The 18687-nt window shown below is 36.5% G+C and overlaps 4 long non-coding RNA genes across 4 annotated transcripts; 2 read left to right on the top strand and 2 right to left on the bottom strand.

Moving 5' to 3' along the window:
• Positions 1-544: 544 nt before the first annotated feature.
• LOC137286046 (uncharacterized) lies at positions 545-1384 on the bottom strand. Its single transcript, XR_010956979.1, has 3 exons — positions 1316-1384; positions 1010-1132; positions 545-593 (listed from the first exon to the last, which is right to left on the bottom strand). It is a non-coding gene; the product is annotated as an uncharacterized lncRNA (long non-coding RNA).
• A 3007-nt stretch (positions 1385-4391) lies between these two features.
• LOC137277335 (uncharacterized) lies at positions 4392-5114 on the top strand. The gene is made up of 2 exons (XR_010956614.1): positions 4392-4520; positions 4773-5114. It is a non-coding gene; the product is annotated as an uncharacterized lncRNA (long non-coding RNA).
• A 6336-nt stretch (positions 5115-11450) lies between these two features.
• Positions 11451-13099, bottom strand: LOC137277394 (uncharacterized). The gene is made up of 4 exons (XR_010956616.1): positions 13070-13099; positions 12042-12081; positions 11761-11889; positions 11451-11508 (listed from the first exon to the last, which is right to left on the bottom strand). It is a non-coding gene; the product is annotated as an uncharacterized lncRNA (long non-coding RNA).
• Positions 13100-14896: 1797 nt separating this feature from the next.
• On the top strand, positions 14897-15736 carry LOC137286035 (uncharacterized). Its single transcript, XR_010956978.1, has 3 exons — positions 14897-14965; positions 15149-15271; positions 15688-15736. It is a non-coding gene; the product is annotated as an uncharacterized lncRNA (long non-coding RNA).
• The last annotated feature ends 2951 nt before the right edge of the window (positions 15737-18687 follow it).

Raw genomic sequence — 18687 nt, forward strand, 5'->3', positions numbered from 1 at the left:
GACACAGAAAAACACACCCCAGTCAGTCAATGCTAAACATATAATAACACACACCATGCAATACAATACAACAATGAAATAAAATGCAATAAAGAACTTAGGTTACATTGAAAGTACAAAAAATGTATTTAAAGCATATAAAGGTCTCTTGGAAAATAGATAAAAATTAAGATTGAATAAAATTGTATTAATTGAAATACAATCAGAATATCAAAACTATTAAAGTTTTACATTGAGAAAAATTCAGATTTAATTGATCACAGATAAAATTACGTTCATGTGATCGATTAGCTATTTACTAGCCCACTTGGGCATCCTTGAGCGGATATCTCTGTCATTGTGGTTGGATGCCGCATCCTGGTCTTCATGTTGGTCTTAGCTTTGGTGGTGGCGTTGAAAATTGTGACTGAGTCCAGTGCAGACATCTTGAGTTTAGATTCCCAGGTAAAGGGGTAAGAGAGCAATGAATTGGCATCTTCTTCATCACTCACAACTGGTGAAGTCATTTCCAAGGTAAGTATAGTTGAAACCCTTTCCTTTCGCCGATCTGGCCAGTCAATAGTTTTCAGGTTTTTCATGCGCAGTGCAATTTTCTGAAAATTAAACAAAAATCAATCAACAGATAAACCATAATGCCAAGATGGATTGCAAATTATTAAAAAGGAAGTGTCGTGAAAAATTATTTACTTCATTAATCACCCCAACACAAGTTAAGCAGTTCATCACATTTAATGACATATCCTATTTTCTTATGGACACACAATCTGTTGCTCTGATGTGACATGAAGTCACTGAAGTGTAATAACATGTTTATATATCACCATTAACTGACTTGATTCTTATGTTATGATTTATGAAATTATGATCTGAATCATGTGTTACATATCTTAAGAATGTAAAAAGCAATAATCCATAAACATTTTAAATGTATATTTCCGGAACTTAGAATCTGTCACACATTGTAATGAGAAGAATTGTTACATGTTATTATTCGAATAGATATACTTACGGATTTCATTCTTTTTGGTTTTTTTTTTTTGGTTTTTTGCTGCTGTTCTGTGTGACACTTTCTTTCCGGTTTCTTGTCTACTGAGATCATCACGCCTGTTCCGCCACACTCTACAAAGCGCTTCTGAAAATAAATGTTTAAAGTACTATACAGTTTGTTTCACACATTTTAGTTCATCTGTTAGGCAAAGGTATTTATATATGCCATGCTGGCTTGGTTACTGAAGTTAACATCCATAAATCTGTCTTTACACTATTATTTAAATCATTAGCTATTTATAATGACAGGCAGGTGAGTGAAAATTACCTTCACAAGATCCTATTGACCATCCTTGGTCGTGATATAGTCACTTGTTTCTTTGACTACTATATTCATAGAGTCCTCGTCATCGGCTTTACTGAAATAAAAACAAATGTCATTTTTCTTGCACTTCATGCAATCATGCATTCAACACAATGTCTATTAAAATTAACGATCGTCAGTGAAAATTATACAACCAAGTAAACTGCAGATTTATAACTTTGAATACATATATTGTTCTGAAAGTTTACCATTTTGTAGTTAAATGATTTAGAATAACTTCCAAAAAGGCTAACCATCCTTTGTGTTATTTCGTGCAAATTCTATGTACATCCTGTTTGCCAAAGTTATGCAACCGGTAAGTGAACAACTGACATAAAGATCATGATAAAAGAAGTTTAGTTATATCACATGACATAACCTTGCAGCAATTAAGCATTGTAAAATCAAGGGGTCAGTTTGATGGCAATTTCACACAGGTGTAATGTTAAACTGATTTAGTTTACCGGCTATTCAAATCCATTTGCAAATGATACTTTCATGTATTTTTCATTTTGAGAAAACGTACGTAGGGAAGTGAATTAATGAAATATTCAAAGTAAAATTACCTAGTAACATGAGCACATACCTTCGATAGACAAGGGTGATCCTCCAGGAGCAGTCGTGTCCAGATTTTTCTCACAACAGCCTAAAAGATTAAATCAAATACGTTAAATATAACACGTATATATATATGATTATGCTCAACACGTATGTATTAAATTATTGAAAAATTACATGAAATTTTAAATGTATCCTACGCAGAGCTAACAGTTTCTTATATGAATTTAGTGTTTGCCTCAAATAGTTCAGAAACACATCTGACCCCTCTGAGCAAATTTGGGGGTAAACAATTACATTTCACTAATGATCCAGGATTGCATTTAATAAATTACACCGAAATGTTGCCATTGTAAAAGCCCATCATTTTTATCATTCTTTAAAATATATCTGAATTGGTGAAATACATCTTGCAATATCCAGTAAACCCATGAGTGAACCACTACATATGGCGGATCTTTTTGATGCAGATCGTAATTCACCCCCCCCCCCCCCCCACACACACACACCTTTTGTACAAGTGTTAACCCAGTTGCAACGCTAAAATTTGCAAACTATTAACAGGAGCACTAAAATCAAAAGTCTGCCCCTTTAAACTTAAATAAATACTTGTGGTTAGTACTAAGATAGTTACTTACAAATACAAGCTTGGTGTATTCTATACCATGTCGATCTATTGAAATGGAATATAAACAAACTTATTTTTCAGGCCTATTTTACTTAGATTTAACGATAACATTTAAAAATAATACGAGCGAAAATATACATTCGCGGGATAAACTTTATAATCTATCCGGATTTCTGTCATTAACGCAATATTTCTTTAAACGTTATTTACAATAAAATACCCTCGGTCTTACCTGACACATCCGAGGTACTCCGAGTTGCTCGCATCCGTTCTCTGCTTTCTTCTCCAAGTCGCGAATTCTTTCGTCGAGTGCTTTTGGGGAAAGTGAGGTGGCCATGACAAAGTTTACACGACGCAGCCATCTTATGCTTAAAGTTTTGAAAAATAATTGCTAGGAAAACAAATTTGTTCCTACCCGCCAAACAAGATGGCGTCTCGCTAACACTCACGGGAAATAGACAGTTTTGTCATTGTGTTTTTTTAAATAAATCTAATGTGACCATTTGACAGTAGATTTCCTCGTTCTACAACAAAAGAGGAAGGTACACCCTGTTGTGAGTTGTTTTGTTAACAATTAGATAGTCTCGCGTGGACGTGATCCTGTCGCCATTCGTTTATTTGTTTACATTGCCGACATCAAATGGGAGTGTGAAAAGTGGAATTCAGCGGATTGAATGTAAGTACTCAAAGTGACAACAGTGAGCAGTTATGGTTTTAGCAGTCTTTTCATCGCATTAGCGTCACTGATTGCTTTTTCTCAGTGTCAAGCATCAATATGTAGACCTTGTGATTATTAACAGTGATTAATTGTGAAAACATGTTCACCTTACTTTAACATGCCCGAGCGTCATGAGTCCTACTGATTTAGCACTCATGGGAAACTTTATTGTGGCAAATAAGTTATTTTCTAAAATCCTGTCAGGAGAAGGTAGTATCCGGATATATTTCTGCTGGATGGACCCCCCCCCCCCCCCCCCCACACACACACACACACGTACCATGTAAGTAATTTACGCACTGTGCTCACAACATTGTTTGTTCTTTTCAGTTATACACCCAGATCTACTATCCCTATCTACCCTTTAAGTTAACTTTACTACTATTACTAATATAATTTGGTGATGTGTCACAATTTCTTTGAAACCTTAATTCATTTGTCAATGTGAATGAAGAATGAAGCACAATCCCACTGACCCTTTGGCTATGATTTGTACATGCATAATTTCTGTAGACTATTCGTGGCACTTTCTGCTGCAGGGACACAGTTCTTTGTGGACATTGCGACAAGTAATTGTCAAGAAAAACAACCTAAAATCACGAGAAATACGTTTCTGAAATATGGTTGGTTTCTACAATATTTGTTTTAACATGGGTACCCAGAGATATTCCGCATATATGTCTTCGTTATATCTATTCATATAATCTGTACTCCAGAAATATTTCAACCAAGTCACATCATACATTTATTAGTTCATCAAATTATCTAGTATCTTATGTTCTGTGTCAGTTCTGTGTATCCAGTTGTACCAGTTTGATATTTGTTTTATAACCATTAAAACCTTGTCCCTTGCATGTGTTAGCCCTACAATGCATTGACATTATCATCACACCTCAAGTTTCATATTTCTGAAAGAATCGTTGTGTCAGTTATTTGATTTACAGATATGGATTGTGGACCAACAAACTCGGAGAATGATGCCCGGTAAGGGAATCTCTTTTATAACAATATTATTCATATAGCTTTATAATGAAGCTGACACTATGTTAATACATACAACAAACCTTTTTGACCTCACTCAAAGTGTAACTGTGCATGGATTCAAGCATAATATATACATATATTTTAAATTCCAGGAGAAATACGGCTTTTCTGTCCTCACTGCCAGACGTCTGTTTCAAGAAAAACACGTTATCTCCATCTCCGTAACAAGATGTTTGTTAGTTTGTAAAGATTTTTCGGGTGAATGACAAATGTTTCATCAGGTTAGTCATCAAAGAATTTATAGATTTCACTAAAAATGGAGTTTGCACTGTCACTTTGCTATCCATGTTTAATATATTTAATGTATGTATCATACATGTAACTGTAATAACTGAAAGTGAGCAAATGGTAATACGTATTTAATATTTGTAATACATGTTATCTGCATTATCATATATATTGCTGTGTTTCATTCATTGAATTGTCTCTCAGTTGAATTGATGATTCAAACTGAATGTCCTTTTCCTTTCCAGACACTGACAGTGACCAAGATATTAACAGCACATTCAAGGTTTGCGAGCTATTACCACCACAATGTGAGAGCCTGATTGATTCGGATTCAGATGTTTCGCCAGATATTAACCAGGACTCGCATACACCAACAAACATCTACAGAAGAACAAAGCACTTTGTGTACTGGCTAGCTCGTCTTCATTCAGTGTGCCTACTTCCTGAGCAATGCTTGTGTGCAGAGAATTCTGTTACTCTTCTCTGAGCGCCCCAGTTTCTTAATACAGCGAATTGTGTACTACTGCAACTGCCCTGTTGCATTAAAATGTGAGCTTTTCTAAGAAATGAAACAGTTGGATCATAATATTTCCAGCGTTTGTTTTTTGTTCAAATAAATATGTAATAAATATAACAAGATAATACAACATATTTCAGTTTTCTAAACTAAGCGAACTCTCATTGTCATCTTCCTTGTACAGAAACCTAGCGGAAACCTACATTACCGAAGATCCACAAGGTTTCCGCAAGACCAGAAACTTACTCACTCCAGCTATAAAGGTTTCAGTAAACTGAAACTAAATGGAAACTTCCAACTACAGTTTCAGTTGACGGAAACATGACGGAAACTAAGACTTGTTAGTTTCAGTTGTGGAAACTATGCGGAAACTCTCATTGCGCGTTTCCTGAAACTGAAACCTAGCGGAAACCTACATTACCCAGTATCCATCAGGTTTCCGCAAGAACGGAAACCAAGTTATTTTTGCTGTGTAAGTTCTAATGCTAGCTTTATAATCAGAGTATGGAATAAGAAGTGGTGTCACAGATTTGTTGAGTGCTGCCTTGGCAGCAAGATCGGCCATTGCGTTACCGGAAATACCTACGTGGCTGGGTAACCAACAAAAGACGATGTCGTATTGGCCAGTGGCAAGATTATTATACAATTCAATAATTTCTATTAAAAGTGGATGTTTATAAGAGATATTTTTAATAGCCTGAAGGCAAGAAAGAGAGTCGGAATAGATTATATATTGTTTGCGTTTAGGGTGTCTTTTAATATATTTAAGAGCTATTAGTATGGCGTTAACTTCAGCTGTAAAAATAGAACTGTTATCTGGTAATCGAGAAGATATTGTTCTGGATCCAATGACAGTGGCACAAGCCACTGCGCCACCGTCCTTGGACCCATCTGTAAATAAGGATTTATAATTGCTATATTTATGTTTCAGTTGATTATATTCTTGTTTATACTGTAATTCATTCGTTTCAGATTTTTTCAAAGTCGTTAATGTTAGGTCAACTTGTGGCCTAACCAACTGCCAAGGAGGAGAAGAAAGAAGATGGGAAGGAGCTATGTTTTCCAGCTCAATGCCGGCCGAAGAAAGAAAAGGTTTAATTCTGAGCCCGAGAGGTGGAACAAGAGAAGACTTTTTGTTGTACAAATCCTCGTAAAGCGGATTGTACACACAGTTATAGGCAGGGTTAGATTCGTTAGAATATAATTTAGTAATGTATTGTAAAGACAATTTTATACGACGTTGAGTAAGAGATGGTTCATCGGCCTCAACGTAAAGACTTTCAATAGGTGACGTTCTGAAAGACCCAAGACAAAGTCTTAGACCTTGATGATGAACAGAATCTAATAATTTTAAGTTGCTGTTGCAGGCTCCACCATATACGATGGATCCATAATCAAGTTTAGAACGGACAAGTGATCGATATAAATGGAGGAGGGTAGCTTGATCACCTGCCCATTAAGAATTTGATACCACTTTCAACAAATCAAGTGCTTTCAGGCATTTAGTTTTCAGAGATTTAATATGAGGCAGAAACGTAAGGTGTGAGTCAAAAATTAATCCCAAGAACTTGGCTTCCTTGACAACTTTAATGGGAGTGCCATCTAGAGATAGTTCAGGGTCTTTATGTGGTTTGTACTTACGACAAAAATGTATGCAATTAGTTTTCGATTTAGAAAATTTAAAGCCGTTTTCAAGACACCATTTATTTATTTTGTTTAAACATAACTGCAACTGCCGCTCTGTGGTATGCATATTTTTACCACGACAAGAAATATTAAAATCATCCACGAAAAGCGATCCATCAATGGAATCGTTTAAAACTTTAGATAAACTGTTGATCTTTATACTAAAAAGTGTGACTGACAAAATACTGCCTTGTGGAACACCCTGATCCTGATTGTAATGATCAGACAGGGTAGAACCTACGCGGACTTGAAATTGTCTGTTATTTAAAAATTTCCCTATGAATTGAGGCAAACGACCACGCAAACCGAAATCATGTAGATCTCTCAGAATGCCATACCTCCAGGTTGTGTCATATGCTTTCTCAAGATCAGAGAAGATAGACACAGCATGTTGCTTATTAATCAGCGCGTTTTTCACAAATGATTCTAAACGCACTAAGTGATAGACAGTACTTCTGTTTTTCCGGAAACCACATTGTATATCTGTGATAAGGTTATTTGTTTCCAAGTACCAAACAAGTCGATTATTTATCATGCGTTCCATGGTCTTGCAAACAGCTAGTTAATGAAATCGGACGATAATTGGATGGATCCGTATGATCACGTCCAGGTTTAGGTATTGGTACCACTATAGCATCACGCCATGAAGAAGGAAATTTCCCGGATGTCCAAATATCATCAAATATTGATAAGAGCGTCTCTAAACAGGATTCTGGTAAATGCTTCAGGAGTTGATAATGTATGTTATCAGCACCTGTAGCAGTGTCATGAGTTTGATCAAGAGCAGTATGGAGTTCATGAATAGACAATGTTTCATTATAATCTTCCCCATTATCAGAATTGAAATTAATAGTTTTCTTTTCTTGTTGTTTTTGATACTGCTGGAATTTAGGTACATAATTAGAAGAGGAAGAGTGTTTAGCGAGGGTTTCACCTAGTTTGTTCGCAATATCTGATTTATCTGTAAGTAACTGATCTCCATGTTTAAGATGATGGACAGTAGATTTAGTACCTTTACCTTTATTTTTCTGGACCATGTTCCATACCTTGGACATGGGTGTCCGTGAATTTATTTTAGATACATAATGTTGCCAAGATTGGCGTTTATTCTGTTTAAAAGTACGCCATGCTTTAGCATTTAAAATTTTAAATTTATTTAAATTATGTACCATAGGATGGCAACGGAAATAATGTTCTGCTTTTTTCCTTGCCTTCCTAGCTTGTTTGCATTCATCGCTGAACCATGGTTTTCGAATATGTGGAACTGCAGAGGACTTTGGTATACACTCATCAGCGATGGAATTCAGTTCATCAGAAAAACATTTGATAGCATCAAGAACGTCAATAAAACGTTCGGGTTTAAGTTTTTCAGCACACAGTGTTTGATATAAAGCCCAGTTAGCCTTTTTAAAATTCCGTCTTGATGATGGAGGAACATCAGATGGAGTTACAGCTTTTAATACAGTAGGAAAATGGTCACTTCCACCGAGGTCATCGTGGACTGACCATTCGAATTCATTTAGTAGTTCTGAATTTGTAAGTGACAAGTCGAGAGCAGAATAAGTCCCTGTCCCAGGGTGTAAATATGTGTTGGAACCATCATTTTAAATACACAAATCATTGTCAGAACAAAAGTCCTCCAACAATTTACCTTTAGTGTTTATATTTACACTACCCCAGAGTGGGTTGTGCCCATTTAAATCTCCCGTTATAATACAGGGCTTCGGGAGTTGGTCATATAGAGCTTGAAGATCGGTTTTGGCAAACACCGAAGACGGTGAAATATAAAGAGAGCATAGTGTAAACGCTACATGTAAAGTAATTGTCACAGCAACAGCCTGCATATTAGTATTAAGTGGAACAGGGCTTTGAATAACGTTTTGTCTGACTAGAATGGATGATCCGCCAGTGGCCCTATCACCTGGAGGTGAAAAACAATGATATGCATTAAAATGACGAAGGTCAAATGTATCTGTTTGTTTTAAATATGTCTCTTGGAGACATATCGCTGAAGGCGTGAAATCTTGGACTGATAGCTGTAATTCATGTATATTAGTCCTTAATCCTCTGCAGTTCCACTGTACAATATTATTGGAATAATCTATCTTTTGGGGGGATTTATTGGGGATCTACCCCGCACTCTTTTGGAGGGCGACAAGCTATGTGCCCTAGAATGGACGTTTTCAGAAACGTCCATGTCTTCAAGAGACCCATACTTATTAAACAATTAAACTTTATTTTGTGACCCTTTAGGAGGTCTGCCACTTTGTTGTTTTGAAGCATCAGGCTTTGGCTTCGTTTTACTTTTCACCTTTTTTTTGAGTATCAGCTGTTGATTGAGACTTTGAATGTGACTGAGATGATGATGATTTGTGATCAGAAGACGACTTTGAGGTACTAGGAAGTGATTCCTCAGTCTGTGATGATATAGCAGGGTACAAAGGCTGTGGAGAATCACAGTTTACCCAAGTCAAGGTAGTTTGGCAGCCTGTGAGAATGAAGATTATATGGATATCAACTTCTTTATATGAGAACACAACGTTTCGGAGTTAATGCTTTCTCCTTCATCAGGTGATTGAGTATGGGGTACAGAGCTATTTTTATATGTACAGGTAAAGCAATAACAAAGTAACAAGTGGAATGACTTAACGAAAGCTGGAAGCCAGTATAAACAAGCGCTGATTGGAAACCGACAGTTATGATAACAATGATAGAAGCCAATGGTAATACATTACAGATGATGGGATATGTTGCATAACACAGGTAGGGGGTAAGGACGATGTACATGATAGGGGAAAAGGGTGGAAGCCAATGGTGGATGATGTTTACATAGCACATGATTGGGGATAGGGTTGATGTACATGACTGCATGAGGGTTGATGGGCATGTTTACATGGGGGTGGATGATGTACAAACACAAGTAGATAAGGATGTACACGGGTAGATTGGCTATACATGGATTACATAGATTACATAGATAGAATGTACACAGATAGATGAGATTAATTTATCAATAACTCCCAGGCACTTGGTAGGTACAATCCTTGGTCACGGTTGATTGCTGGTTTCTGTCTCCGGATCTCGATGGCTTCTTGCAGTTTCCTTTGGCGCCAGTTGTTGTTGTTGGTAGATAGTATCCTAGTGTCCTCCCATCGGATTGAATGTCCAGGGTTCTTGAGAATGTGTTCAGAGATGGCCGATTTCTGGTCGAGTTTGCTGACAGAGGTCTGGTGTTCCTTCATTCTGGTGTTGATTGGTCTCGGAGGCAAACGACCACGCAAACCGAAATCATGTAGATCTCTCAGAATGCCATACCTCCAGGTTGTGTCATATGCTTTCTCAAGATCAGAGAAGATAGACACAGCATGTTGCTTATTAATCAGCGCGTTTTTCACAAATGATTCTAAACGCACTAAGTGATAGACAGTACTTCTGTTTTTCCGGAAACCACATTGTATATCTGTGATAAGGTTATTTGTTTCCAAGTACCAAACAAGTCGATTATTTATCATGCGTTCCATGGTCTTGCAAACAGCTAGTTAATGAAATCGGACGATAATTGGATGGATCCGTATGATCACGTCCAGGTTTAGGTATTGGTACCACTATAGCATCACGCCATGAAGAAGGAAATTTCCCGGATGTCCAAATATCATCAAATATTGATAAGAGCGTCTCTAAACAGGATTCTGGTAAATGCTTCAGGAGTTGATAATGTATGTTATCAGCACCTGTAGCAGTGTCATGAGTTTGATCAAGAGCAGTATGGAGTTCATGAATAGACAATGTTTCATTATAATCTTCCCCATTATCAGAATTGAAATTAATAGTTTTCTTTTCTTGTTGTTTTTGATACTGCTGGAATTTAGGTACATAATTAGAAGAGGAAGAGTGTTTAGCGAGGGTTTCACCTAGTTTGTTCGCAATATCTGATTTATCTGTAAGTAACTGATCTCCATGTTTAAGATGATGGACAGTAGATTTAGTACCTTTACCTTTATTTTTCTGGACCATGTTCCATACCTTGGACATGCACAGCAAAAATAACTTGGTTTCCGTTCTTGCGGAAACCTGATGGATACTGGGTAATGTAGGTTTCCGCTAGGTTTCAGTTTCAGGAAACGCGCAATGAGAGTTTCCGCATAGTTTCCACAACTGAAACTAACAAGTCTTAGTTTCCGTCATGTTTCCGTCAACTGAAACTGTAGTTGGAAGTTTCCATTTAGTTTCAGTTTACTGAAACCTTTATAGCTGGAGTGAGTAAGTTTCTGGTCTTGCGGAAACCTTGTGGATCTTCGGTAATGTAGGTTTCCGCTAGGTTTCTGTACAAGGAAGATGACAATGAGAGTTCGCTTAGTTTAGAAAACTGAAATATGTTGTATTATCTTGTTATATTTATTACATATTTATTTGAACAAAAAACAAACGCTGGAAATATTATGATCCAACTGTTTCATTTCTTAGAAAAGCTCACATTTTAATGCAACAGGGCAGTTGCAGTAGTACACAATTCGCTGTATTAAGAAACTGGGGCGCTCAGAGAAGAGTAACAGAATTCTCTGCACACAAGCATTGCTCAGGAAGTAGGCACACTGAATGAAGACGAGCTAGCCAGTACACAAAGTGCTTTGTTCTTCTGTAGATGTTTGTTGGTGTATGCGAGTCCTGGTTAATATCTGGCGAAACATCTGAATCCGAATCAATCAGGCTCTCACATTGTGGTGGTAATAGCTCGCAAACCTTGAATGTGCTGTTAATATCTTGGTCACTGTCAGTGTCTGGAAAGGAAAAGGACATTCAGTTTGAATCATCAATTCAACTGAGAGACAATTCAATGAATGAAACACAGCAATATATATGATAATGCAGATAACATGTATTACAAATATTAAATACGTATTACCATTTGCTCACTTTCAGTTATTACAGTTACATGTATGATACATACATTAAATATATTAAACATGGATAGCAAAGTGACAGTGCAAACTCCATTTTTAGTGAAATCTATAAATTCTTTGATGACTAACCTGATGAAACATTTGTCATTCACCCGAAAAATCTTTACAAACTAACAAACATCTTGTTACGGAGATGGAGATAACGTGTTTTTCTTGAAACAGACGTCTGGCAGTGAGGACAGAAAAGCCGTATTTCTCCTGGAATTTAAAATATATGTATATATTATGCTTGAATCCATGCACAGTTACACTTTGAGTGAGGTCAAAAAGGTTTGTTGTATGTATTAACATAGTGTCAGCTTCATTATAAAGCTATATGAATAATATTGTTATAAAAGAGATTCCCTTACCGGGCATCATTCTCCGAGTTTGTTGGTCCACAATCCATATCTGTAAATCAAATAACTGACACAACGATTCTTTCAGAAATATGAAACTTGAGGTGTGATGATAATGTCAATGCATTGTAGGGCTAACACATGCAAGGGACAAGGTTTTAATGGTTATAAAACAAATATCAAACTGGTACAACTGGATACACAGAACTGACACAGAACATAAGATACTAGATAATTTGATGAACTAATAAATGTATGATGTGACTTGGTTGAAATATTTCTGGAGTACAGATTATATGAATAGATATAACGAAGACATATATGCGGAATATCTCTGGGTACCCATGTTAAAACAAATATTGTAGAAACCAACCATATTTCAGAAACGTATTTCTCGTGATTTTAGGTTGTTTTTCTTGACAATTACTTGTCGCAATGTCCACAAAGAACTGTGTCCCTGCAGCAGAAAGTGCCACGAATAGTCTACAGAAATTATGCATGTACAAATCATAGCCAAAGGGTCAGTGGGATTGTGCTTCATTCTTCATTCACATTGACAAATGAATTAAGGTTTCAAAGAAATTGTGACACATCACCAAATTATATTAGTAATAGTAGTAAAGTTAACTTAAAGGGTAGATAGGGATAGTAGATCTGGGTGTATAACTGAAAAGAACAAACAATGTTGTGAGCACAGTGCGTAAATTACTTACATGGTACGTGTGTGTGTGTGTGTGTGTGGGGGGGGGGGGGGGGGTCCATCCAGCAGAAATATATCCGGATACTACCTTCTCCTGACAGGATTTTAGAAAATAACTTATTTGCCACAATAAAGTTTCCCATGAGTGCTAAATCAGTAGGACTCATGACGCTCGGGCATGTTAAAGTAAGGTGAACATGTTTTCACAATTAATCACTGTTAATAATCACAAGGTCTACATATTGATGCTTGACACTGAGAAAAAGCAATCAGTGACGCTAATGCGATGAAAAGACTGCTAAAACCATAACTGCTCACTGTTGTCACTTTGAGTACTTACATTCAATCCGCTGAATTCCACTTTTCACACTCCCATTTGATGTCGGCAATGTAAACAAATAAACGAATGGCGACAGGATCACGTCCACGCGAGACTATCTAATTGTTAACAAAACAACTCACAACAGGGTGTACCTTCCTCTTTTGTTGTAGAACGAGGAAATCTACTGTCAAATGGTCACATTAGATTTATTTAAAAAAACACAATGACAAAACTGTCTATTTCCCGTGAGTGTTAGCGAGACGCCATCTTGTTTGGCGGGTAGGAACAAATTTGTTTTCCTAGCAATTATTTTTCAAAACTTTAAGCATAAGATGGCTGCGTCGTGTAAACTTTGTCATGGCCACCTCACTTTCCCCAAAAGCACTCGACGAAAGAATTCGCGACTTGGAGAAGAAAGCAGAGAACGGATGCGAGCAACTCGGAGTACCTCGGATGTGTCAGGTAAGACCGAGGGTATTTTATTGTAAATAACGTTTAAAGAAATATTGCGTTAATGACAGAAATCCGGATAGATTATAAAGTTTATCCCGCGAATGTATATTTTCGCTCGTATTATTTTTAAATGTTATCGTTAAATCTAAGTAAAATAGGCCTGAAAAATAAGTTTGTTTATATTCCATTTCAATAGATCGACATGGTATAGAATACACCAAGCTTGTATTTGTAAGTAACTATCTTAGTACTAACCACAAGTATTTATTTAAGTTTAAAGGGGCAGACTTTTGATTTTAGTGCTCCTGTTAATAGTTTGCAAATTTTAGCGTTGCAACTGGGTTAACACTTGTACAAAAGGTGTGTGTGTGTGTGTGGGGGGGGGGTGAATTACGATCTGCATCAAAAAGATCCGCCATATGTAGTGGTTCACTCATGGGTTTACTGGATATTGCAAGATGTATTTCACCAATTCAGATATATTTTAAAGAATGATAAAAATGATGGGCTTTTACAATGGCAACATTTCGGTGTAATTTATTAAATGCAATCCTGGATCATTAGTGAAATGTAATTGTTTACCCCCAAATTTGCTCAGAGGGGTCAGATGTGTTTCTGAACTATTTGAGGCAAACACTAAATTCATATAAGAAACTGTTAGCTCTGCGTAGGATACATTTAAAATTTCATGTAATTTTTCAATAATTTAATACATACGTGTTGAGCATAATCATATATATATACGTGTTATATTTAACGTATTTGATTTAATCTTTTAGGCTGTTGTGAGAAAAATCTGGACACGACTGCTCCTGGAGGATCACCCTTGTCTATCGAAGGTATGTGCTCATGTTACTAGGTAATTTTACTTTGAATATTTCATTAATTCACTTCCCTACGTACGTTTTCTCAAAATGAAAAATACATGAAAGTATCATTTGCAAATGGATTTGAATAGCCGGTAAACTAAATCAGTTTAACATTACACCTGTGTGAAATTGCCATCAAACTGACCCCTTGATTTTACAATGCTTAATTGCTGCAAGGTTATGTCATGTGATATAACTAAACTTCTTTTATCATGATCTTTATGTCAGTTGTTCACTTACCGGTTGCATAACTTTGGCAAACAGGATGTACATAGAATTTGCACGAAATAACACAAAGGATGGTTAGCCTTTTTGGAAGTTATTCTAAATCATTTAACTACAAAATGGTAAACTTTCAGAACAATATATGTATTCAAAGTTATAAATCTGCAGTTTACTTGGTTGTATAATTTTCACTGACGATCGTTAATTTTAATAGACATTGTGTTGAATGCATGATTGCATGAAGTGCAAGAAAAATGACATTTGTTTTTATTTCAGTAAAGCCGATGACGAGGACTCTATGAATATAGTAGTCAAAGAAACAAGTGACTATATCACGACCAAGGATGGTCAATAGGATCTTGTGAAGGTAATTTTCACTCACCTGCCTGTCATTATAAATAGCTAATGATTTAAATAATAGTGTAAAGACAGATTTATGGATGTTAACTTCAGTAACCAAGCCAGCATGGCATATATAAATACCTTTGCCTAACAGATGAACTAAAATGTGTGAAACAAACTGTATAGTACTTTAAACATTTATTTTCAGAAGCGCTTTGTAGAGTGTGGCGGAACAGGCGTGATGATCTCAGTAGACAAGAAACCGGAAAGAAAGTGTCACACAGAACAGCAGCAAAAAACCAAAAAAAAAAAACCAAAAAGAATGAAATCCGTAAGTATATCTATTCGAATAATAACATGTAACAATTCTTCTCATTACAATGTGTGACAGATTCTAAGTTCCGGAAATATACATTTAAAATGTTTATGGATTATTGCTTTTTACATTCTTAAGATATGTAACACATGATTCAGATCATAATTTCATAAATCATAACATAAGAATCAAGTCAGTTAATGGTGATATATAAACATGTTATTACACTTCAGTGACTTCATGTCACATCAGAGCAACAGATTGTGTGTCCATAAGAAAATAGGATATGTCATTAAATGTGATGAACTGCTTAACTTGTGTTGGGGTGATTAATGAAGTAAATAATTTTTCACGACACTTCCTTTTTAATAATTTGCAATCCATCTTGGCATTATGGTTTATCTGTTGATTGATTTTTGTTTAATTTTCAGAAAATTGCACTGCGCATGAAAAACCTGAAAACTATTGACTGGCCAGATCGGCGAAAGGAAAGGGTTTCAACTATACTTACCTTGGAAATGACTTCACCAGTTGTGAGTGATGAAGAAGATGCCAATTCATTGCTCTCTTACCCCTTTACCTGGGAATCTAAACTCAAGATGTCTGCACTGGACTCAGTCACAATTTTCAACGCCACCACCAAAGCTAAGACCAACATGAAGACCAGGATGCGGCATCCAACCACAATGACAGAGATATCCGCTCAAGGATGCCCAAGTGGGCTAGTAAATAGCTAATCGATCACATGAACGTAATTTTATCTGTGATCAATTAAATCTGAATTTTTCTCAATGTAAAACTTTAATAGTTTTGATATTCTGATTGTATTTCAATTAATACAATTTTATTCAATCTTAATTTTTATCTATTTTCCAAGAGACCTTTATATGCTTTAAATACATTTTTTGTACTTTCAATGTAACCTAAGTTCTTTATTGCATTTTATTTCATTGTTGTATTGTATTGCATGGTGTGTGTTATTATATGTTTAGCATTGACTGACTGGGGTGTGTTTTTCTGTGTCAGCGTGAGGAGGTGCAGGAGGAGTCAAGGGATGCAACTGTTATAGCATGTTTTTAGAAATATTTTTGTCATAAGTGACAAATATTGATCTGTTATCTAGTGCTATATCTTTTTATTATTTATTAGATATATGTTTGATCCATATTTGTCTGAAAATAAAACAGTGAATCTTATTGTATCTTTTGTTTTTCTTTATGTATACGTGATGATTGTACACAAACTCCTTATATTGTCTTTGCCAACCAGGAGTAACAAGAATGTTATATGCAATGACACACATTGAATGACTCCTGTGAACCCGAGTAAATGAAATGCTGTGGAAAGTTTTCTGGCAACAGAAACTCTGCGGAAACCTGATGGAGTCTTGGTAACTGAAACTCTGCGGAAACCTGATGGAGTCTTGGTGACTGAAACCCTGCGGAAACCTGATGGATCTCTAACTTAACTGAAACTCAACGGAAACTTGTTGGAGCATGGGTAACGGATACCGTGCGGAAACCCTTAGAAAGTGGGTAATTGACAGTTTCCGTCATTGCGGAAACTCAGTGTAAAAGAACGGAAACTCACTGGATTCTTGGTGGAAACTTAAGTTTCAGTCCACTTTCCATCAGGTTTCCGCACTGCGGAAACCAGGTTATTTTTGCTGTGATGGGTGTCCGTGAATTTATTTTAGATACATAATGTTGCCAAGATTGGCGTTTATTCTGTTTAAAAGTACGCCATGCTTTAGCATTTAAAATTTTAAATTTATTTAAATTATGTACCATAGGATGGCAACGGAAATAATGTTCTGCTTTTTTCCTTGCCTTCCTAGCTTGTTTGCATTCATCGCTGAACCATGGTTTTCGAATATGTGGAACTGCAGAGGACTTTGGTATACACTCATCAGCGATGGAATTCAGTTCATCAGAAAAACATTTGATAGCATCAAGAACGTCAATAAAACGTTCGGGTTTAAGTTTTTCAGCACACAGTGTTTGATATAAAGCCCAGTTAGCCTTTTTAAAATTCCGTCTTGATGATGGAGGAACATCAGATGGAGTTACAGCTTTTAATACAGTAGGAAAATGGTCACTTCCACCGAGGTCATCGTGGACTGACCATTCGAATTCATTTAGTAGTTCTGAATTTGTAAGTGACAAGTCGAGAGCAGAATAAGTCCCTGTCCCAGGGTGTAAATATGTGTTGGAACCATCATTTTAAATACACAAATCATTGTCAGAACAAAAGTCCTCCAACAATTTACCTTTAGTGTTTATATTTACACTACCCCAGAGTGGGTTGTGCCCATTTAAATCTCCCGTTATAATACAGGGCTTCGGGAGTTGGTCATATAGAGCTTGAAGATCGGTTTTGGCAAACACCGAAGACGGTGAAATATAAAGAGAGCATAGTGTAAACGCTACATGTAAAGTAATTGTCACAGCAACAGCCTGCATATTAGTATTAAGTGGAACAGGGCTTTGAATAACGTTTTGTCTGACTAGAATGGATGATCCGCCAGTGGCCCTATCACCTGGAGGTGAAAAACAATGATATGCATTAAAATGACGAAGGTCAAATGTATCTGTTTGTTTTAAATATGTCTCTTGGAGACATATCGCTGAAGGCGTGAAATCTTGGACTGATAGCTGTAATTCATGTATATTAGTCCTTAATCCTCTGCAGTTCCACTGTACAATATTATTGGAATAATCTATCTTTTGGGGGGATTTATTGGGGATCTACCCCGCACTCTTTTGGAGGGCGACAAGCTATGTGCCCTAGAATGGACGTTTTCAGAAACGTCCATGTCTTCAAGAGACCCATACTTATTAAACAATTAAACTTTATTTTGTGACCCTTTAGGAGGTCTGCCACTTTGTTGTTTTGAAGCATCAGGCTTTGGCTTCGTTTTACTTTTCACCTTTTTTTGAGTATCAGCTGTTGATTGAGACTTTGAATGTGACTGAGATGATGATGATTTGTGATCAGAAGACGACTTTGAGGTACTAGGAAGTGATTCCTCAGTCTGTGATGATATAGCAGGGTACAAAGGCTGTGGAGAATCACAGTTTACCCAAGTCAAGGTAGTTTGGCAGCCTGTGAGAATGAAGATTATATGGATATCAACTTCTTTATATGAGAACACAACGTTTCGGAGTGCTTTCTCCTTCATCAGGTGATTGAGTATGGGGTACAGAGCTATTTTTATATGTACAGGTAAAGCAATAACAAAGTAACAAGTGGAATGACTTAACGAAAGCTGGAAGCCAGTATAAACAAGCGCTGATTGGAAACCGACAGTTATGATAACAATGATAGAAGCCAATGGTAATACATTACAGATGATGGGATATGTTGCATAACACAGGTAGGGGGTAAGGACGATGTACATGATAGGGGAAAAGGGTGGAAGCCAATGGTGG

This window comes from Haliotis asinina, chromosome 1 (genome assembly GCF_037392515.1).
Source record: "Haliotis asinina isolate JCU_RB_2024 chromosome 1, JCU_Hal_asi_v2, whole genome shotgun sequence".
Lineage (NCBI taxonomy): Eukaryota > Metazoa > Mollusca > Gastropoda > Lepetellida > Haliotidae > Haliotis > Haliotis asinina.